Genomic DNA, 23,625 nt, shown 5'->3' on the forward strand with positions numbered 1-23,625 from the left:
CTGTGCCCCTTTCTGTGCCCATCCTGTGCCCATCCTGTCCCCCATCCTGTCCCCCATCCTGTGCCCATCCTGTGCCCATCCTGTGCCCACCCTGTGCCCATCCTGTGCCCATCCTGTGCCCCATCCTGTGCCCAATCCTGTGCCCACCCTGTGCCCATCCTGTGCCTATCCTGTGCCCATCCTTTACCCCATCCTGCGCCCATCCTGTGCCCATCCTGTGCCCATCCTGTACCCCATCCTGTGCCCCTTTCTGTGCCCATCCTGTGCCCTTTCTGTGCCCAACCTGTGCCTATCCTGTGCCCCATCCTGTGCCCATCCTGTGCCCATCTTGTCCCCATCCTGTGCCCTATCCTGTGCCCATCCTGTGTCCATCCTGTGCCCCATCCTGTGCCCATCCTGTGCCCATCCTGTGCCCACCCTGTGCCCATCCTGTGCCCATCCTGTGCCCCATCCTCTGCCCAATCCTGTGCCCACCCTGTGCCCATCCTGTGCCTATCCTGTGCCCATCCTTTACCCCATCCTGCGCCCATCCTGTGCCCATCCTGTGCCCATCCTGTACCCCATCCTGTGCCCCTTTCTGTGCCCATCCTGTGCCCTTTCTGTGCCCAACCTGTGCCTATCCTGTGCCCCATCCTGTGCCCATCCTGTGCCCATCTTGTCCCCATCCTGTGCCCTATCCTGTGCCCATCCTGTGTCCATCCTGTGCCCATCCTCTGCCCCATCCTGTGCCCATCCTGTGCCCATCCTGTGCCCATTCTGTACCCCATCCTGTGCCCATCCTGTGCCCCATCCTATGCCCATCCTGTGCCCATCCTGTGCCCATCCTGTGCCCCATCCTATGCCCATCCTGTGCCCATCCTGTGCCCATCCTGTGCCCCATCCTGTGCCCATCCTTTGCCCCATCCTGTGCCCCATCCTATGCCCATCCTATGCCCATCCTGTGCCCATCCTGTGCCCCATCCTGTGCCCATCCTGTACCCATCCTGTGCCCCATCCTGTGCCCATCCTGTGCCCATCCTGTACCCCATCCTATGCCCATCCTATGCCCATCCTGTGCCCATCCTGTGCCCCATCCTATGCCCATCCTGTGCCCATCCTGTGGCCATCCTGTGCCCCATCCTGTGCCCATCCTTTGCCCCATCCTGTGCCCCTTTCTGTGCCCATCCTGTGCCCATCCTGTGCCCATCCTGTGCCCATCTTGCACCCCATCCTGTGCCCATCCTGTCCCCCATCCTGTGCCCATCCTGTGCCCATCCTGTACCCATCCTGTGCCCCATCCTGTGCCCATCCTGTGCCCTATCCTGTGCATATCCTGTGCCCATCCTGTGCCCCATCCTGTCCCCCATCCTGTGCCCATCCTGTGCCCATCCTGTGACCCTTTCTGTGCCCATCCTCTGCCCCATCCCGTGCCCATCCTCTCCCCACCCTTTGCCCCATCCCCTTCCCATCTTGTCCCCACCCTGTGCCCATCCCTCTGCTGCTTCTGTACTCCCACTGCAGCCCCTGCTCTCTGCCTACTTGGAGAGGAATACAGTCCTGACAGTGGCTGGAAATTTGCTCCCTTCTCCATTGTTGGTGACTGCTGGAGCCCTTCCAGCCCTGCTGGTGAGGAGTTTGATCAGGGGGGTGCATTTTCCCAAAGCCCTGCTGATCCTTGCACAGCCCTCACCGCTGGCATGGAGCTGCTTGCAATGGGTTGGACACAAACACACATTTCAGCACCTCTGCATTCACCACTCCATTCTTTCTTCCAAATCCTCCTGTCCTTTCCCCCTCCCTCCTCTGCTCCCTGTATGTCTGGTTATACCTTGTTTCTACATGCCTAAGTCATGCTTTAAATAACAGCTGTCTGATTCTTTGCTGCTTCTCGTACCCAGCTAATTATTTTCAATTTATTGATTTTCCACATGGAGATTAATGGGTTATTCAGCTCTCAAAGCCTGTATCCACACAGCTGTGAGCTAATGCATGGGTATGGGAAGGGGTAGAGGGGTTTGTGTTTATGTGGCTGATCACCTTTCTGATGAACTCGTGCAGCAAAATCCAAAGGGATTTTTCTCTTCCTTACTCATTATAAGAAGCTTCAAAATCTTACCAGTGAGTAATCACATTTCAGAGGGAGTAAAAAGTAATAAATAAAAACCTGACAAGTCTGCAGTAAGAAAATTGTTAACATGTGTTTTTCCTGTGTCTTTAATTGCACTGGCTAATGTACTCTGGGTGTGAAAGAGCCAGGCACAGTGGCAAAGTACCACAGCCTAGATGTGGGGTGAGAAGCTCCCCCAGGACCCCTCCTCTGGTCCCACCCCTCTGCCACAGCTATTTCTGCTTCTTTGTGCAGCTGCCTCAGCCTGTGGGGTGCAAACAACCAAACCCTTTTCTTGTTTTTTTTCTAACCAAAATAATGTCAGTGGTCCAGTGTACAGCACAGCAGCTGCACCATGCACTCAGGGGAGGCACAGGCAGCAGTGCAAAGGTATCATGGAACCTTAAATTCTGTGTATGGAACAATGACTGACCTTACTGGTTTGTCTGAACAGTGAAAACCCATGGTATCATGCTAATATAAGGCTTTGGATTTGAGCCTCATCTATAATTAATTAGTAATTTGAGGGGTGGGAACTTTTAAAATGTTTTGTTAACTCCTCTATTAGCAGTTTTCACACCATTTTATGTTGTCAAGTCAGGTGTGAGTGTGACCAGGCTCGATTTTAAAGACAGTAATTGCCAAGGGACTTGGGGAGAAGTGGCAATAAATGGCTAAGAAATGCAATCAGCACTTAAAGGAAAAATAAACAGAAACATTGGCAAAGTGATTATTATTTAGCAAGTCTGGGCTCAATATTTCCTGCTTTCCTGGAGCCTGTCAAAATGGTAGCCCAGATTCTCTGCCTCATTAGGATCCTTGGCTTGTTGGGCCCTTAGCTGCACATTTATAGTTGATATCTGAACCTTGCAGATTTCACTGTTTTCAGGCCATGTCCAGAACTCTTCAAAAATCAACTCACTTCTGTATGGTTTGAGATGTTCAGCTTAAAAAAAAGAAGTGTTTGCCTCAGTGAAGTCCTTTTTAAATCTCCGACCTTCATTTTTATTCTTATTCCAGTAACAAGAAGGCAAAAAATACTTCTGGACCTGACCTTCCTCTTGCCAAGACTGGATGGATTCAGTTGGGTTCTGGGCAAGGAATTCCTCCCTAATCTGCTGCAGCTTTCTTGTGACCACTGCTCTGAGAGGCCTATGTGTATTAAAATTGGCGTGTTTGAACCACTGGTACGAATTGACTGGAATAAGCTAGAAATAGGGAAAAGAATGATGCTTTAAAGCCAAGATTTAGGAATGAGAGGATTAAACACAGGAGATTTGAGGCAGAGCACAGAGCAGTTCTGACCAGACAAACATGGCTGAAGAGCAAGACAGAACTAGACAAGGGCGCTTTCTTTTATATTAACCAGTTCAAAAAGGGAATGGTGGGACAGCTGAAATGTGTCAAAATAATATTAATTTTTTCCCCAGCGTTAATTCCCAACGCAAATTAACCTCAGTCATTTCCCTCTTCCCTCTTAGACACACGCTATTTGTCAAGCCATGTAGCCTTAACACTTCCCAACCATCTGGGATAAATTTTGCCTGCCCAAGAAAAAAGAAGTGCAACATGGCAGCCCTTGGATGGAGGAGCAGGCAAGCCTCTTGCTGCCTGCAGCCTCTTGTGGGTCACGGCAGCACACGTGTGTCCCTCTCCTCTCATGGCTTTTGTTGAAAATGGCTCAAGGTACAAAAAACTGAAGCTTCCTGTTGGGCTAGGAAGGGATCAGTGTGGGTAAGGTAGCGTGGGCAGGAAGGCATGCGAGCATCTGGTTTGAATAGCTCCACACGGGTGAGATCAGCCAACTTTCTGCAGGTTTCACGGGGTTTGGGTTTTTATCCCAGAGCTCTGGAGCAGGGGTGGAACCCACCCTTCCCTGCACCTCCCAGGATTGCTGTGGGGAGCACGTGGAGAGGAGGTCACCCCCTTCAATTACAGGAGCCACTGAGGGTTGAAATAAACCCCAAAAGCTGCTCAGGAAGGTCAAGTGTCTCCTGTGACACTCAGGGGGCAGGAGGACCTGGTGCCTTGAGATGTGCTTCTGATGGGAAAGCAAGATGTGAGAAGAGAGGCGACCGAGCGGGCTGCAGGATCCACATTCCTAAATGTCACTTAGCCATACAACCTGCGAGGGCGGAAGCGTGGGCAGATGGAGAAATAATATTTTCATTGAAAATTCTCTACCTCTAAAATATTTCCTGTCAGGTTCCTTCCAAGGAGGGCTGGAGCAAGGAAGGAGGGGGGCTGAGGTGGGATGTGTGGCAGTGGATGCAAGTTTGTGATTCCTCAGGCCTCTCCATTTTGAGAGCATTTAACTCAATCCCCATTTAACTTCTCCCCCTCCCTGAGAAAAGGATCAGGGTAAGCATTGCTGGAGCCGGAGGCAGTTTGGGAAGTGAAATAAACACCTGACTGTTAAATGCTAAATGTTTACTCAGCCTAAAATAAAAATAGTTCTGGTTTCCTCCATGACACTCTAGAGTTACGTTCACCAGCACACATGAGCTGGAGGCTTGCACAGGAGGAGTCTTGAAAGGTTGAAACCCTTCGGAGGGGAGAAATTTGGACAGGCCTCCCTCTGTCCTGTGAGAGCTCTTGTGCCATGAAGAAAACGCTGCAGCTGTTTGCCTGGTGCAACTTAAAAATAACCTCCCTCCTCCTTTCCTAGCTGCTCGTATCAGTTTCATGGGTGCCAACCCAAAGCCAAGATGTCAAGTGCAGAGGGTCAGAGTCCAAGGGTGGGCACATCCCTCTGGGGGACCTGAGGAGCAGGTGGGGATGTGCCTTGACAGCCACAGCAGCCTCTGTGTGCTCAGGAACTGCAAATAGCAAACCTTTCAGCTTTGGATGTGGATGTGCCTGTGTGGGGATGGGCCCAAGACAGCAGAGCAGAAGTTGTGATGTAGACACTGACATTAGGAATTCTCACTGGAATGTTCTTTGCTGTAGATCTCCCCAATGAGTTGCAGACGTCGTGTTGCAATGAGTGCAGAGTTATTCTGCTTATGCTTCACCTCCAAATCCTCCATGCAGGATGGAAAATGCTATGTATTACCAGAGATATTTATTTGGCTTGATTAGATATGACACATACATTTGCAATATGTTTCCTTCAGTCAGGTCATCCATAGATGGACTAGGAAATAGCATTTAACACACATGAAACAGAGCAGATTCCTTCCCTGAACGATGACTACTTGCTGATTCCCAAAGCTTGCCAACTTGTAAAGTAGCCCAGAAGGGCTCTATATGAACTAAACCATCCATGCAGACATTCTCTTTCAGGTAGCAAAATAGATAATAACAACTGGAGAAAAGGACACCCATTTCACACATGTTCAGAGGGGGAGGAAACTGGATGATCAATGGGAGTTCAAACCAAGACCTCTATTCAAGCCAGCTAACACCAACTGCTTGCTGGAAGAAGTCCCCACCTTTCCCCTTTTTAAATGAGAGGAGGCAAATCCATGGGATCCTAAATGATTTAGGACTCCCTGATAGGTAAGCTGAGTTGGAATTGCAAGACTTCCAAACTTGAATTTGCTCCTGAGAATTGGGAAGCCCAGACAGCAAAATACCCAACCTGAGCTAAGGTAAGAGCAAAGGTGGATTAGCATAGGATTGCTCTAGCTAAAATGAAATTTGCTATAGTTAACCAGAAAGTGTTATGATAAAAAATTATAGAACAATTTGGGCAAAGAAAAACTAGAGCCACCTGTTTAAAGTTAGCCTTTAACCTATTCCCTCTGCCTTCCCTTTTGCTTTCTTTCTCTTTCAAATTTTCCCAGTATCTCCTCTTTCCATAGAAGCAAATCTTCCCCAGGGAAAGTCAATTCTGAAGGCAATTTTCCAAAAACCATTTGGCAGAATTGGCCGGTGCTTCAACTGCAAACATGAAAAGGCATTTATTCCACTAACTCAAATGTAGTTTGGAAGAGACATTACTGAACTTGTTTTAGGAATATACTTTGACTGCATCAGTTTTATTGCTTCTTGTATAAATGTCAAACTCAATTTGCCTTAAAGCAGAAGAAATGTACATGGTAATATATATATTACATATAAAAACTGGGGGGGGGGGGGGGGGGAAAGGGTTGTCTCCATGGTAAATTCAGGCCTATTCCATGTTAATTGTGCTCATCAGACACACTCAGTATTTCACCAGTGGTGAGAAGAAGGAGTAGGTGTGACCCTGGTATTGAGGACAGCATGTGTACTATTGTTGTAAGCTGGCCAGTTAATAAAGGATCCTGAATTTCTATTAATTCTTATATTTTGGTTGCCTAATTTTGTGACCTAAAAGTTTCTTGTTCATCCCTTAAAAGGGCTGCTTTCTTGTTGTGTAAAGAACTTGTGGTAACCCATCCTTTGTGCACCATCAGCAGCATTTAGGCTTGCACTGTTAGCACATCAGCTAACACACATCACATTTGAGATCCAGGACACCCAGCAGCAAAGGATTTTTTTCTTGGAAAGGGGGGAAGAAAAGAGCAAGTCTTCCAAATTCCTATTTCAATCAGCACTCATTGCCAAATTTTCTAGTGAGAAGTGAATTGGCTATTTCAAAATGCTTTGTCTCAGCAAAACTATAGTTGGAATTTCTTGGGGGCTAAGGAAAAAAAATCCCACATCTTTAATCCAACAGTTGTCCCCCTGCTGAATTTCAAAGACTTGCTGCAGACAGTGTGGGATACAGAGCTTCCAGGAGAAAAAGATCAGACTTTGTTCTGTAGTAAACAAAAAGTATTAAACCACCTAAATAATCTACTTTCTGCCCTTTTATTGTACAACGTAATTTGCAGTAATTTTAGGTATTAGAACTACATATTAGCTGCTGACATTCTTAAAATATTACAGGGAACACTTGGGATTTTTGCAGTGTTTTCATTTGCATTTTAAGGTCTGATCCTGCAAAACCATAACTTCTTCACACGAGGAGCTGCCGTGGCATCAGCAGCTCTCCTTATCTACATAAACTTAATGTCTTGCACAATTATTTGCAGGAAAAGGACATAAGGCTAAAAATGCAATTACTTTGTGAGTTACAAAAAAGAAAATGCTCTTTGGAATGGTAGGTGAGATTCTCAGCTGGAGTAAATGATAAAGGGCCCATTGAATTCAATGGAGCTATCCTGATTCACACCCGCTGCTATGGCCCATTAATTTTAGTGTATGAAAATGAATCTCTGCTCTAAAAATACCAATTAGTAATAAGCTTTGAGAAAGGAGGAAAAAAAAATCAATTTAAATTCATTTTGTGTAATGCACATTTTCTGATGCTATTTTAGTTAAATTATTATTATGCATAATAATGGCAGGGCAATAGGTGCTGTCACCTTAGGAATTTGCAGCTGTGATGGGTAGTATAAAAGTTAGTGATAGGGAAATTTCAGAAAAGCCCATCAATTGAATACAATTGTCATCATTATGATTTGGATTAGGGTAGTGTGAACACATAAAAAGACATTGCACCAGCTCAAAATAATTTACAGTCTAACTAGAAAAATAGAGAGAGGGAAGAGGGAAACTGAGGCAACAGAGCTCCCATGAGTGACTGAGCTTGGAGTCAACCTCCTGCCTTCTTCCTGATGGCCAGGTGTGCTATTCAGCACACCAGGCTGATCCTCAGGAAGGTTGTTTTTTCTTGTTTTATTTTTGTTTTTTTGAAGGGCATGTGCAAAAGTGAATATGTACTTTGGCACGGAGCCAGTTCCAGCATTCAAATTCCCTGGAGATAGGCATGCGAGCAGGATCCTGTGTGAACACCCAGCTCTGCAGGCATTGAAACACCAGTTGGTGCATGGGGTGATTTGCATGCTCATTTTGCTTCTATTCAGCACTCATCCCACATGCATTTGTGCAAAGAAGATCACACTCCTGCGCCGGGAAGTTAAGTGTTGTCTCTGTGCATTGCCATTCAGCGTTGGTTTTTCACGAACAATAAAAGCCTTTTGGGATAAGTGGCTCTCAAAAGAGGATTCAAGACTGGTTTCCTCATATTCCAAGCAATCCTGCCATACTAATGAATCGTAGTCATAGCTGGATTACTCACTGTTACTCATAAGAGTTGAAATTAAAGGGGAAAATAAAGTTTTGGTTCGTGCAGTGGATTGTTGAGGGATGGAACTCATGTCCAAAAGTACCAGTTGGTTTAGAAAGTGATTTAAATCCCAAAGGACAAACACAGCAGTGGCTATTAAACATTATTGTTGCTAGCTGCGGATGAGTGGAAGTGGGGAGGATGTGCTGAGGAGATGGATCAGCACTCTCAGGTTGCCTTGTTGCTGTCTTTCCTCTGCCATGTGCAAGCCAGCAGTGGGCACAGGACCACAATTTCACCTGGAGCAGCTGAACAAGGGGCACAGGTTGGAGATTGCCCCAATCCCTGTGGTTATGACAGCCAAACCCCAGTGCCTGCCACAGCAGCTCAGGAAATTTGAAGCTGTAGGTGCTCTGATATTGAGGGGTATTTTTGTAAGTAAAGCAATAAAAGCAAATCATAGGAGTGTTTCAGCTCTGCATTCTCATGGAGCTTTTCCAGGGGCTGCACTGGAAACACACTGCTCTCACATAAGTCTGTGAGTATATTGACTTGGCAGAGTTAAATCCATTATCACTTCTTGAGGTGACATTAAAGTCATATTACAATAACCAAGAGTTCAGGGTCCAAAGCACAGTAAGCCGCTTTGTACAGCCTAACCTGGAGGTGCTCAGACCCTCCAGATATGGACCCTAAGAAGTGGAAAATCTTTATTCCATCTGACCTTCAGCAGCTGCGAGACCAACAGCAGCAGTTCGCAGAGGAAAGTCATCCTCAGGACAAGAACTCCCTTCCTTCTCTCCCACCAGCCCCTGTTACTAGTTTCACCTTGTTCTGCAGTTATAAAGTTGTTTCTCAATGGCAGAGAAAGAAAAAAAGAAAAACATACCCTCAACATTTCTTCCTCTAAGAAACCTATTGACAGGCAGATCCTGTGGATTCCTCCTAGTACAGCTATCTTTGAACTGAGGACTTCTTAGTGAAGTTGGAAAGTTTCCTGGGGTTTCACTGTTTTTTTCCTAAATTGATTGTGGAATTTTTAAACAAGGTTGGTGCCTCTGATCTTTTTCTCAGCAGCTGCAGAATCTGTTTCTCCCCCCACAACTTGTTCCACTGAAACCAAGTATTGGAAAAATGAAAGGGGGAAGGACAGCAGCACAATTTGCAGAGCCAACTCAATTGAAGCAGGGATCATCCCGATTGCTTTGTGAACAATCAAACATCCAAAAGAGCTTTGATGAAGTTTTGGGCTTATAATATTTGTGAATTAAGGATAACTGCAAAAGTTGCCTCTAGATTTTGATTTGAATATTGGACACTCCTACAGATCATTAATCCCCGCTGTTTAGTTCAGGCCTCCGCTGTGAAATACAGATTTCTTGTGTGCAGACTTTATTTTTCCAAGCTTTCAACAAGAAAATATCATTTGTAGCTTTTCCCTTTTTTCAGTTATTTTCCATGTGTTGTTCTACATGTTTTCATTCTAAGGATGTTGACCTCACTGCACAACACTGTCTGATTTCAGTGAAGTATGACTGGACCTGGCCTGGCATTTTTAATGTTGGTCTGTCTATAGTTACACACAGTGAAATTACTGTAACTATAAACTCTTTCCCAGCCTGGAAAACACAGTCAAGTGTGGCCATAAGAATGAGAGAAACCTGGAGGGATTAAACAACTCCCAGAGGCAGAATGGGATGTATTTTTGAGTTCTATTAAAGAAAGCGGGGTAAAAACATATGTACATGCATGCAATTTAATTTTGGGATGTGCTATATGGTGTTTCTTGCTGAAACAACTGACCAAAAAAAACAGATGAAAAGTTTTTCTTAAGAAACCTCCGTATTTCTCAAAATCAGCAAAGTGATGCCAATCTCTGTAGAAGTGTAGCCAATGCAGAGTTTCAAACTCAGTTTGGCTGTCTTAGGACAGCCTGATAAAGCAAGGATCAGCATCCAAGTACTTAGGTGGCTTTTTACTCCAATCCTTTTGAGGGACGTCTGCACCAACCCAATCCCATTTATTTTACACTCAACCTTTCCAAATAATGTTGGAACCAGAAAGTTATTTATGTGACCTGATTAATTGAAAGAGCATTTGCTGTCAGTGATCAAATAAACTGTTATTGATCTTCAGCATTGGAGGCTACTCACACCGAGCATTCTGGTAGGTATTTTTCATTAAGTCACTTTTCAGAAAAAAAAAAAAAAAAAGATGAGAACGCAAGTGCAGCAAAAAAATATTCCTGTAGGGTACTGAGAGAAAAAAAAAATCAAAGAGGTTTGAGAGTGACACCAGAGAAAAAAAATGCAAAGCACAAAATAGCAGCAGCACCAATGATTGCACAGAAATGTAAAGGCTCTGACACACACAACATCCTGCTCTGAACTCCCAGTTCATAGTAAGAAAAATTATTTAAAATCACAATGGAATATCCTGGCCCTTTGTTTGGGAAAAAAATATAAAAGAGATGAGTCACAGAACTGCAGGATGGGTAAGGCTGGAAGGGAGCAGAGTGGGTGATGTGGTCCAAGCTCCCTGCTCAAGCAGGACCATCCTACACTATGAATCCAGGCTTTGTGTTCATGCCTTGGTGCTTTTGCTTAGCAGTACACATGTAGGATGTAACAGTCTTCAAATTCCAGCACTTGGAGCTTTTCTACCTTTTTGAATTTGAAAGCAGAGAGTGGTGTTTTTTTAACAGGAATTCATCTGATCCAAAGGTGCTGCATAGCTTAAGAAATCCCTAAATGGTTAATTACTAAATAACAAAAGGTTATCATTCCACTGTGTGGAATGGAGTTTAAGATGTGTCTCATTTGTGACTAATTCTGTGACAAAGCTATTTGCTTACATCATGTCTGAAGAGAGGGAAATACTTGTCCTACTTTTACAGCTGAGACCAGAGGCTTCTGTTGTGTTTTGTTTTACTTCTTACGACTTCTGATTGTGCTTGGGAAAAAAAATGCTTAGAACTATGAAGGCATCAAGGTCAAAATTTTCTTTCTCTCAAACTATGAAGGCATTCACAGCACTGGAGAGCTGCAGGGCTAATTATTTTCCTATCTTAGGCTGAATATTCACCAGGCTGTAGATAGGATGCAATTTTGCCATTCTCAGGGGGTGGGGAATGGGGTGGGGTGTTCTATTTTTAAGTGGAGTTTTATTCAAACTTCATTTTTCAGCAGGATTTTTCCAGTCTCTCAGATCAACACTGTATTCTTCTTACTGTGCTATTAAAAAAAAAAAAAAAGATCAAATCATGACTACACTCTCAGACTACAACCATTTTACTGATAGAATTACACAACTCTAAAATATAAGGCTCATAATGGAAAGACTAACACAGTCTTGACTTTGCTCTAATATCACTGAACTTCCTTTGGGGGTGAAGCTTTGCCTCAGGAACCTTAATTATCTGATGTGGTCAATTACTCCAAGATAATGATGATTTTATCAGGTATTACTGCTCAAATATTTTACGATAGACAGGCTATTTAATTGCATTCCTGACCTACCAAAATGCTTACAGATGACTCAATTAAACACTAGGAAGGGGTAGGGGGAAGGGAGGGAGGGAGGGACAGCCCTTAAAATCTTTGCTTATAGCTCATTTGGAGAATTTTGTTCCTCTTGAAAATCCATTCATCCATCCATCCATCCATCCATCCATCCATCCATCCATCCATCATCCATCCATCCATCCTCCATCCATCCTTCATCCATCCATCCATCCATCCATCCATCCATCTATCCATCCATCCATCCATCCATCCATCCATCCATCCATCCATCCATCATCCATCCTCCATCCATCCATCCATCCATCCATCCATCCATCCATCCATCCATCCTCCTTCCATCCATCCATCCATCCACCCATCCATCCATCCATCCATCCTCCATCCATCCTCCATCCATCCATCCATCCATCCATCCATCCATCCATCCATCCATCCATCCATCCCAGTTTCCCAGGCACTGCCTGGACAGGGTGTTTGGATAAACAATCTCAATATTAATGTACAAATAGTAAAGCATGTCCAGTCTCTTTACTGCTGAGGGATTGGGATTGGATCCTGAAAAATCCTTATGGTGGATTGAAAAATTCATTTTAACACCCCCAGAGCACAGTGAAATAAATTTTCCACCACATTCAGGTAAAGCAGACTTTTTAAGACAGTGAGAAAACGTCTTTATTGCAGCAGTCTCTGGGGACAGTTTCAGGCCCTGCAGACCCCTCAGCTGCCCAAGTGCAATTCACCCTGGAGCTGGCTGCTCCATTTTCCTCTCCCTTGGCCTGGCACTCCTGGTGCTGGGCTGGCATTTGCCTGGGAGGCTGAGGTCACCCTGAGGGCTGCTTCAATTGGCATCCCTGCTCCAGTGGCCCTAATGGGCTGTTTCCCAGGCACACAGCTGCCCTGCCCCAAGAATGCTTTGGCTGCAGAGCCTCAGATTTGGCTCCAACCCTGCCCTGGATGCTCCTGCACGGGTGGCTCAGACCTGGGAGCCCCTCATTGCCCTGAGCAGAGCAGGGAGCTCCTCCCAGCGCCCCCAGACAGGCAAAGAGAAGAGGGGGATATTTCTCCTGCCAAGCCATCAATTTGCTGCTGGTGAAATAGGAACTGCGAGCAAGATTTTGAGGGCAGATTATTTTCCCCTGCTGCTTACAATAATGTTACTGTAAGATTTTCAGCAACTGTGTCAAGGACTCAGCCAAGATCCCTGAGAACAATGGCCAGGCTGCCCTTCCTTTCATGGCTGCTGGAATTCTGCTGCATTTCCCCACAAAGGTCCATTTTTCTTTCCATTCTGGAAATAATGTGTATTGTTGCACTATTGTTGGAAAAAAACTGGCAGCAAATCCTCCTGGGCAAGGAATGTGGTTACCCTCTATTGCGTGAGGCTAACAGGAGGAGAGATGACATTTTATGGGGTTTTACTCAGAAAACTTTTCATGAGACTATTATTGCCATTTTATGGGATTTCTCAACAGAATTTTCATGGGCAGCATTTTGATCACTTTCTGCTATGTTTTCAGCCTCACTAATACTCTTTTCTGTCACATTCCAAAGCACCGCATCCACAAATATTCCCAAATATATTCTAAATTGCCCAGGAAGGAAACAATTTTTTCTATCTGAAATTAGAAAAAAAAATATGATTCTGAAATGACAAATTTTAGCAAACCCAACTGCTGCAGGAATTGGTTTGGATAAGTGAAAACAGTTCAGCTTGACTTTTAAAAATATTACTATCATTAGTTCTCATATCGAGATGAAAAGTCATATTGAAACTACTGTAATTCTTTCATTATGAAAAAGCGTGGCAACAGTGAAAGAAGCAGAAAGAGGCAGCAAAAATCTTAAGCAGTGTGTAATCCACCATGATTTTGTTCAATATTATGTAAGTAATTACAATTTTTGGTGAGTGAAATGGCATCTGTTGACATCCTTCTCCATGTCCCCTCCAGACCCCTCTAAGTCACTTTGTCTCACCAGTTTCTGTAAAAGCAACCTCCCCCCCCAGAACTTATTCCAAATACTGCAAATCAAATTTTTATGCCTGCAATGCTTGAGCTCCTTTTTACAGTACATACATATTTCAGACTTACCACTTAATACAATTATAGTTCATTTAGCCAGCAATTACAGTAATAGGAAGACTGGCAACCACTGTCATTCAGACTGGAAAATCAATGTTGCACAGAGGTACTTTTATTCATTCTATGGAGTGCCTCCTTCGTTAGATGCACATACTCTGGAATCACAAAGAAAGTTTCAGATCACTCTGCTTTTTATTATTTTTTATTTATTTATCCATATACTATTGGGTTTCCAGGCAGAAATATAGGGAATGACATCCCGAGATCCTCTACAACCTGATTTATTCTATGATTCTGTGAATTATTGGTTCTGTTCTTTCAGCAGATCCATTTTCTATTGCATTTCACCTGACACAGGACCTTTGACAACCCATTTCTTAGCAGCAGCTCAAAATATGGCTGTCCATGGGCAGAGAAAGAGATTCTTTGGAGTTTTTCTTAAACCTTCAGTACAATGTTTGCTTTTAGGCCAGATTCTATAAACCTATGTCCAGGAAGGCATTTAAATAGGTGTTTCAGTTAATCCTTAATTTAACAGAGTTTGGAAGAATCCACGTAAACATATGGCTACAGTTAAGCATATGTGCACTAGACAGGAATGAAGTGCTGAATTACAGATGTAGTGCTTCCAAGAGAAAGCTAAGACTATAACCATGTCTCCTGAGTTTTAAATCCTCTCTCAGTCACTTAACCATGCTGCAGCAAACCTACTTTGGACTGATGGCTTAAATAGCTGTTATATTTGCATTTCATTATGTGAAAAATTAGGACTTGCAGAGGGCAAAAAGGGATCTGTAATTTTACCTGGAATATTCAGTCCCAAAATGGGTGGCTAGCAATGGGAGGGCTGCCTTCGTTGTTCAAGAAGGAAAATCCTTAAATCACTGCAAGAAGTTGTTTCAGCAAGGAGAATAATGGTATTTTTGCAGGTTGCCAAACTTTTGCTGTAAAAGAGCCTCTTGGCAGCAGATCCACTTGATTGGATGAGCATTACTGAATTTCCTCGTTGATCTGTTTGTCTCTGCATGGTGCCATCTTTTGACGGTGTTACATTATAGCCCCTTGTTCTTATGATAAATTATTTTAATCCATCATCAGAGCACACTCTTGCTCTAATGATGGATTAGTGCTATGCATCATCAGGGCGAGGAGCATTGATAATGTACCATACAAACCCCCACTGACAGTGGAAAAATCTGCCAGAAGAATTACTTTGCACTGCACCAAACTGAGAGCAGAGATGAAGATCCCATGACATCCCACAGGAAAAATTCCATAACTGGGATAAAGATGCCCAAAGGTGTAGGAATGTTGTGTGGGTTCAGTGTCCCTGCATGGTGTCACAGCAACTCACCCTGGTGCACAAGAGTATGGAGAGACCTGAATCCATTTAGGGGTATACAGGAAGTTTATAGAATCATAGAAACACAGGTGATGTGGGTTGGAGGGACCTTAAAGATCATCTGTTGGCAACTAATTGCCATGGGCAGGGACACCTTCCACTGTCCTAGGCTGCTCCCAGCCCTGTCCAGCCTGGCCTTGGGCACTGCCAGGGATCCAGGGGCAGCCACAGCTGCTCTGGGCACCCTGTGCCAGGGCCTGCCCACCCTCACAGGGAGGAATTTCTTCTTAATATCTGATCTATCCTTATTCACTTTCAGTTGAAAGCTTGTTGTCTCTCTTCATGTTCTCATCCAAAGTCCTTTTCCCCTTCTCTTGGAGCACCTTTAGGTACTGGAAGGTTCGGTAAAGTCTCCCCAGAGCCTTCTCTTCTCCAGGATGAATCTCCCCAGCTCTCTCACCTTATAGGACCCATGGACCATCTTCATGGCTTCTTCTGGACTTGCTTCAACACCCTGCTTACATCCAGGGCTCCAGACAGCCTGAAACTCTGCTGCCTGCCTCACAGGTGGGTGCAAATCCTTGGTTCAAATATCCCCCACTGAGCTCCTTTCCTCTAAAGCCATACCTTATGTAAGGGCTGTGATGATTAACATCAAGAAAACATTGAACATCAAAGAAAACACACAATAAATTGAGCAGACTATCACTCTATGGATGTACCTTCAGGTAAATCCATAATACAGAACATTAAACAATATTGGCATCATCAGAGGCAAGGATCAACTCATCCTGTAATTTCAGCAATAAAAGGGAATGAGCCTATTGGCACCTGAGTTCTCCAGGGACTGCTCTGCACATCCAGAAGTGTCTGTAAGTGCCTGGAGATTGTTCTCAAACAGAGAATTTCCCATGATTTGAAAGTCAAACTACAGAACCTGAGAATGGGAGTTGAATTTGTGACCCCTACAGAGGAGGCTGGTCCTTTTGGATGCAGCCATCTGCCTCTCTCTGTCAAAACCATCACATTTCCTCTACATTCCAGATCAGCTATGTCAGCATTTTCCCTACCCAGTTTTTCTAAGGAAGGGGGAAGAAACTCTATAAACAAGCAGTGATGGAAAAATCTCTGATTTGCCAGATTTGGGGACAGGATTACTGTTTTAGAATGAGTTTTGGCATGGAAAGGCATGTCCTGATGAACAGTACTACTGAGCAAGTAGTTCTGCATTAAAGCTAATGATTTGCTGTGGTTTTGGAAGAAGAAAGGCTTTCTTCTCATTAATTACCTTTGGCACATGGACTAGCCTGCCCACGGAGGTTACTGAAACAGGGAAGGACAGGGATGTGTGTGGGAAGAGCAGCTGTTGGGGCAAAACCCTGTCCCCAAGCAGGTATTGAGGATCTGAAGCCACTCACTACTTCGAGACTTTTCATCAGCTTTGCTGAGCATTTCCTCAACTTACTGAATCAGCACTGTGTGTTTATCCCATGTCACCTTTGGGTTGTGCAGAGAATGATCCCAGGCAAACACCAGGGATTGCAATTAATTATTCATGTAGTGCACTAATGGATAGTTGGTCTAGGAACTAAACTTCCTGAAGTATATAATAATACCTACTTTTTTTTAGTGTATCCTCTGTGGAGCAAGTCTGAGCACATCTCCTGTCTGGCATTTCATGTGCAGTTAGTTCCTCAGTGCTGCCTTTGACCTGACACCTGGAGAGCATCCAGGGGGAGATTTGACCATGAAGGGGAGTATGACATGGAGCCTTCTTGACTTCTGATTGAAACCCCTGTGCCAGCCATCCCATGAATATGCCCCAATGGCTGTGATTTATTGCTGTGGTATCATGCCTGTCTGCCTCATTGCAGACTTTGAATTTTATCAGGCAGCTTGTCCTCCAGTGTCTGGTAACCAATTACTGTGGTCTGCAAAGAAGCCTGAGGTACTTTGCCAAACACTACTAATAAACTGGGAAAGAGCCTGAGCACAGCTTCAGGTTGCCTTAAGGAAATTCCAGGGAGCACTTTCCACTTTATTGTCTAGTTCACAGTATGAACTGGGAATTATCTTGAGGAGTCATTCTTTACACAGAACTAAACTCCCCTTTAAAGATCGTGCCACGCTGGATTACTGCACATGGACCTGCCTGCATCCAAAGACTGCTGAACTCAGTAGGAGCCTTTCAAAGGACAACAGTGAGAGCAGGACTCAGCCCTCAGTCTGAAACCAGATACTTCAAAAGAAAATGAAAAAGAAATCCTTTATTCCTTTTTATGATACTGTAGCTAAAGCTGGAAGGAAATATCAGAATGGCCAAATGTCTGCACTACCAGGGCAACACGAACCTGTTGCTCCACACTTGTGAAAAAAAATTAAATCTCAATGGGTAAAATAATCAATAGTGCTTTTTGCAAGTCCTCTGTGACAAAGTGAGCGTCATATGAAACTGTAGCATGTGCTTTGTTATACATATATTTTTGTATTTTTTTAAAATATTTTCTTTTGACGCTGGATTGCCCTAATGATCCAATGAGGAGTGAGCTGACATCCATCCTGCAGAAGTGGCCACCAGCCACCATTCCATGGACAGAAACATTCTCTTAGTCCTGCACTCCAAAGGGCTTCACCTGTTTTGTGGCAGCTTCAGATGGCTTGGTGTAAAAGGTGAGCAGGCTGGGAGCCCTGCTCTCTGAGAAGGGCTGGGAATGCAGAGCTGCCCTGCTCACATCCCCATGGACACACACACACACACACAGAGTTTCTCTAATTTTTACTGCAGGGCAGTTTTCTAAAAAGTTTTTTTCCAGGTTGTAAAAGACCAATTCCATAAAGGAATGGCTTAGTGCTACAATGACATGATTTGTGGCTTCCAGGCTACAAAGCTGTAATTTATTCAGACAATTAGCAGCAGCCCTGTATTCTTGACAAATTCTTCACTTGTGTGCAGCTACTACACAACAAGGTGCTTTTAAGAACTGTGCCTTATGGATTAAAAGACTCCCCCCTCCTTTTTCCTCCTTATTTGACGAGTTCTTTTCACAGTCAATGGAAATTAATACAGCAGGTTAGAGAGGTGATATGCAATAATCCAGCCAGTCAAGAAAGCATTGTCTGAAAAGAGCAAGTAGAGAGCCTACAGGAATGTTCAATACACAAAAGGGAACACTCCAGCATTTGCCTTTTGCTGAAGTTATTTCACTCTTTGCCTCACAAAACCCTCCAGATTTACTGTACCAGATGTCACTGTGCTGCTGTTAATAAGTGTAAATGGCATTTAAGTGTGGGTTAGCTGTCCAAAAATGCACATCTGAACGGCTGCCCCAGCACTCAGGTGGCTTTGCCTGGCCCATAAAGCAGCCAGAGCATCAGCTGGCTGAGCACAAGGTGGCTGTGCAGAGCCCCCCACACCGTGCTGCTCAGACTCACAGAGGAGCAATAGAAATCCACCCAGAGCCCTTCTCACACACAGGCCTGCAGTCAGAGCAGAGTCAGAAAATCCAGCCCTGCTCTGAATCCTGCTCTCCTCCAGCACTGCTGAAGGCCAGCCTGGCTGGGTGCAGGCGTTGGGTCAAGGTCCAAATCCTGTTCCAGCTGGGACCCGATCTTTCAAGAGCAATAACCCTGCTGGAACAGGGCTCTGCTGCCAGGCACAATGTGCATTAATTTTTTTTTTTTTTTCTGGGGATCTGTTAAGGCTACCACATTACTGGCAGGATGAGCAGCCTCACAGAATCACAGAACAATGAGGTTGGAGGAGGCCTCTAAGGTCATCGAGTCCAACCTCTGCCCTAACACCTCAACTAGACCCTAGCACCCAGTGCCATGTCAAGTCCTTTGTTAAACACATCCAGAGATGGTGATTCTACCACTGTGATGGTGTTCACAGGGGTCTCAGGTTGAGGGAAGAGATGAGGGTTTGACTCCATGTTTCAGAAGGCTTGATTTATTATTTTATGATATATATTGCATTAAAACTATACTAAAAGAATAGAAGGAAATGTTTCATCACAGAAGGCTAGCTAAGAATAGAATGGAAAGGAATGATGACAAAGGCAGCTGTCTCGGACTCACAGCTGGGCTGTGATTGGCCATTAATTAGAAACAACCAACATGGGCCAATCACAGATGCACCTGTTGCATTCCACAGCAGCAGATAACCATTGATTACATTTTGTTCCTGAGGCTTCTCAGCTTCTCAGGAGGAAAAAACCCTAAGGAAAGGATTTGCATAAAAAGATATCTGCGACATACCACTTCCCTGGGAAGAGGATTCCAGTACTTTATTATTCTTTTGGTGAAAAAGTTTTTCCTAATATGCTCCAGCTCATTCTGACACCAACCTCTTTCAGCAAAATGAGGACAAAACCAACCAAATCATGGTGGACTTGGGCAGAAACTCTTTCTCCTCATGACAAAAATCCTGAGATGATACTTGGATTCGTTTTTGGGGTGATTTTCTCTCGCTCATCTCACTCCAAAAAAGTTAGACATGAGTGAGACCTCTGCAGGGGGCTCTCCCCTTCCTTCCTTGTGCTGTGGCACAGATGGGAAATGACATTAATGATCTATACTACCAATTTCACATTATGCTATATAAATGCCAACGACTTGGAAAAAAAAAATGGGGGTTTGGCCAGACTGAAATTTGTTAGCATGAAATTTTGAGCAAAGTGCAAGACGATAACAGATTTTTTTTTTTTTTTCACTGACTGTGGGCAGAGAAAAGGAGGTTTAACAGACCAAGCATTCATAATAACTGATTCATCTGGAGCTCAGTTGCTGGTGTGAATGGGTATCTTAGAAATACTTGGAAGGTTACAGAGATGTCCATAAAATCTGCAGGACTTGGCCCACTCTTAATTTTGCTGTGAGTTACAGAGCATTCAGTTCAGTAACAGTGGAGCTACACTCCACGGCACAGGAAAATTCGAAGTATTTGGCCTCATGTGGCAAAACAAAGTGTTTGTTCAGTGGAACTAACCTAAGCAAATTCCTCTTAATTAATAAACAGATGTATTTTCTTTCAACAAAAGCAAGATTGCCATTGAAATATAATGAAGATCTTTTTAAAGATCTTGTCTTGTTTAGGAATGGATTTTTTTTTTCATTAAAGTAAAAGGGGAAAAGATACAATAGAAGAATGATTGAGTCAATAGATCTGTTAATTGTAAATAATTTGGAACGGTGAATAAAAACACATCTTGGAAAATGGCATCAGTAAATTAAAAGCATGAATAAGGTAAAAAGAGAGAGCTGTGGGAAGAAAAGCACATTGATGCAGTAGGCTCTGGTGCTTGCCCTGGCTTTAACTCCTCTCAGGGGTGTGTCTGCTGTTCCTGGGCCTGGATCCTGTGTAAGTGGGTGCAGTTACACTGATTTTAGGGAGTTGTGATTGATTGATACCTGCTGGTGATACAATACCTTGGTGTTTAACCCCCAGGTGTTAACAAGGCTCACAAAGGAAGAACAAACCATTTTCCTTGCAAAGTTAATTTGTAAAGCCACCAGGATCCAGGGTTTCAGAGTGTTAGTTATTTATTTAGGAGCCCACTTGAACCGGCTTCCTTTTTCTTTCCTCTTTTATTTTCTTAAAGAACAAGTTTCCTCCCTCCTGTTTCATTGTCTCCTTTCTCAGCTACCACCTTGTTTTGGGTAAATTTCCCTAAACAGAGACATAAATACCATATCAGATTTTCTCTGTCTTGGCTGCGAGTCAGGCCTGCTGTGCTGTGAGTGCTTGCTGGAGCTGCAGAACCTGTCTCTGCATCAGCAGCTGCACTTTGCATTTGGAAAAGGAGGCAGGAAAAAAATACCTTTTAAAAATCTTTTGCTCCCTCCAACCCTTCATTAATCTTACAGCTTAACCAGGAGAAAAAAAAAATAATTAAAACAAATCCAAAAAACCAAACCAAAGGGAAGGGAGGGGTGGGATGAGCGCTTCTCATTTCTTCTAGCATGCAACGTGTCTTTATTCTCTCAGGTGAAAAAGCCACCAAATGTGGCTTTTAACATACACAGCAATGTATGTTAGAGAAAAAAAATCTTAAAAGACAGCTCTGAAAAAAGTCTTGAGAAGATCCATCTGTTATCAGTGCAGTTTTCTGGTGGGACTACCAAGGAATGGAGTACAGGTATTTTTCTCTTTTCAGGCACTTGCAGGACCCTCTGGGCAGCATTAGCCAGGAAAAAAGGAAAGGGGATCTTATTCAGGAGTATTTTTGGCATGCATTATTAAAGCACAGAACATTTCATCCTCTGCTTACCCCTGCTCAGAGCCCCCCAAAAGGCAGCAGAGCTCCTACAGTGAGGACTGTTTATTTTCTGCTCAGTTGGAAAGCAAAGGTCCTATTACAGTTACAGGGAGTTACAAGTATTCATCAAAGAAAGAAATGACCCATAAAGGCAGTTAAGTTAGTTTTATTCCTGCTGCATAAGTCAACCTCTTTTCTATATATAAAATGATGGGTTTAGAAAAGGATATTCATCAGGCAGTTCACTGATTTGATTGGCTGCACTTCCCCAAGTACTTTATAATTTGCAGTTATAAATAAAGATGTTTTTAATAATCAATTGGTATTTAAATAACATACAATAACTGTCTTATTAAATCCCACTTTTTAGAATGAATAAGCAGTTAGACATTAAAGACATGGCTACCAAACAGCCACAGGATTTCGGACCATTTTCTTTTTTCCAAACAAGCCATAAATATCACTATGGAATTAGCTGGTTAGCCAAGGCCCTGGATGAAGCCAGCAGAAGACCCCACTCTCTGATGTTGCCTTTAAGTGATCATATATTTTCTGGTAGGATGACTTTTTAAACAATAACCACATTTTATTTTCTTTGGCCACATCTTACAGGTCAAAAGGGGCAGCCTCAGACTCCAGAGCTGAAGTAAAGTAATGTGTCCTCAAACCAGAGCCCCAAAAGCAAGGAGCATCTAATAGCAGGTTTGAGATTCTTGGTCTCAGCTGGGTCTGCAGCATTTCCAGCAGTCAAGTTCAGGCCTTGCCTCAGGAAGGGGGGAAAATTTTTCCTATTAATTAGGAAATATAAGATGACTTATATACATAAAAGTGATTGGTTTTGTCTTTCTTTGAAGAGGACACACATAAATACAAACATTTAGATTTTAGAAGGAACAACTGTGCACTGATCTGCATCCAGTCCTGCTGCTCTGCCAAGGATTTGTCTGGAATGGGGATGCTCAGTCCCTGAAATACCCTGGTTTTCCCTGGATGCCTGCTGGAGACAGAATCCATCCTGCACAGTGGTGGGCTGCATGGGAACCCCCTTGGGAAGCAGCTGCCAGAATCATGGTGGTGGATTAATCTCTGTGTTCCAGGTTGTCTCAGCCACCCCAACTCCCAAACATCACCCACCTCCAGCCCCTCACATCCCTTCATGTGCCAAGGAACAGGCTGAGGTGGGGTCTGGCCATGGGCTCTGCAGGTGCAAATTGAGGGGAAAATGCAGCATGTCTGAGAGGAGGCAGTTTGTAGTTTGACCTCTTCTTGGTTAGAGAAAAGCACAGAGTGAGTGTTGGGAATTGAACAGTTCCCTACTCCCATTCCCAAACTTCATTTCCTCTGCATTCAGCAGAGGATGGTGCAGGACTTTCAGGACAGGCTGATGCCTAAAAACCTCGATTTCAAGCTGGATCTGAAGCTGGTAGGGAAGAGAGGAACTTTCTGGTGGTGTGAAGGGGCAGGGGTGGGAATACTGGCTGTGTCTCCTGGGGGCAGATATCCACACAGGATGGGCCATCCTGCCTTCCTGCCCCTAACCTGCAGCCAGCTCCTCACACCTCCTGCCTCCAGCAGCTCACCTGGCCCTTGCCCTTGTTAGGGTCTCCAGCTGCTCAGAGTGACCCTGAGAAAAGTTCCAAAGTCTCTTTTCCCAGCCCGGCGCTTGAAGGAGTCAGGGCTCTTCAGTTCTCGGTCTCAAGGTTGTTTATTGTATCTTATCTATAAAAAATTTTCTCCTGCCCTGCCGAGATCCATCCAGCAGGACAGTTCCAGGCACTCTGCCTGCCCCAGGGCAGTGTTATGTCTTTATACCAAAAACTACCTGTACAATGTTTACAATTACTTCCCAACACCTATCATCTATGTTAGACAGTGAACTTCTACTCTAAACCAATCTAAAAATGCCACCATCACAGCAGAAGATGGAGGCCAAGAAGAAGAAGGAGAAAGGCTGGACATGCCCAGATCCCTCCATCTTGCCTCCCTGAATCCCCATACCAAAACCCCTAAAACTCTATTTTTCACCTCATCATAACTTCTCTATCATTCTACCTAAACTGTTGTGCTTGCTGATCTTCATATAATGTTGGTGATTTGCTCCACAGGTCATAATCAAACCGACAGGTGTTTTGGGTCTGTGCCAGGGCTTTTGAGCCCCCTGGCAGGGGTCTTGGACAGCCAGAGGGATGTTCTGGGTTCCCACATGCCCTCTTCTTCTTTCCTTTTTTGCTTAGTTTAGTTTAGTTTTGTTTTTGTTTTGGTTTTATTTTTTTTTCTTTTCCTTTTAAGCCCCTG

This window comes from Melospiza georgiana, chromosome 17, assembly GCF_028018845.1.
Source record: "Melospiza georgiana isolate bMelGeo1 chromosome 17, bMelGeo1.pri, whole genome shotgun sequence".
NCBI lineage: Eukaryota > Metazoa > Chordata > Aves > Passeriformes > Passerellidae > Melospiza > Melospiza georgiana.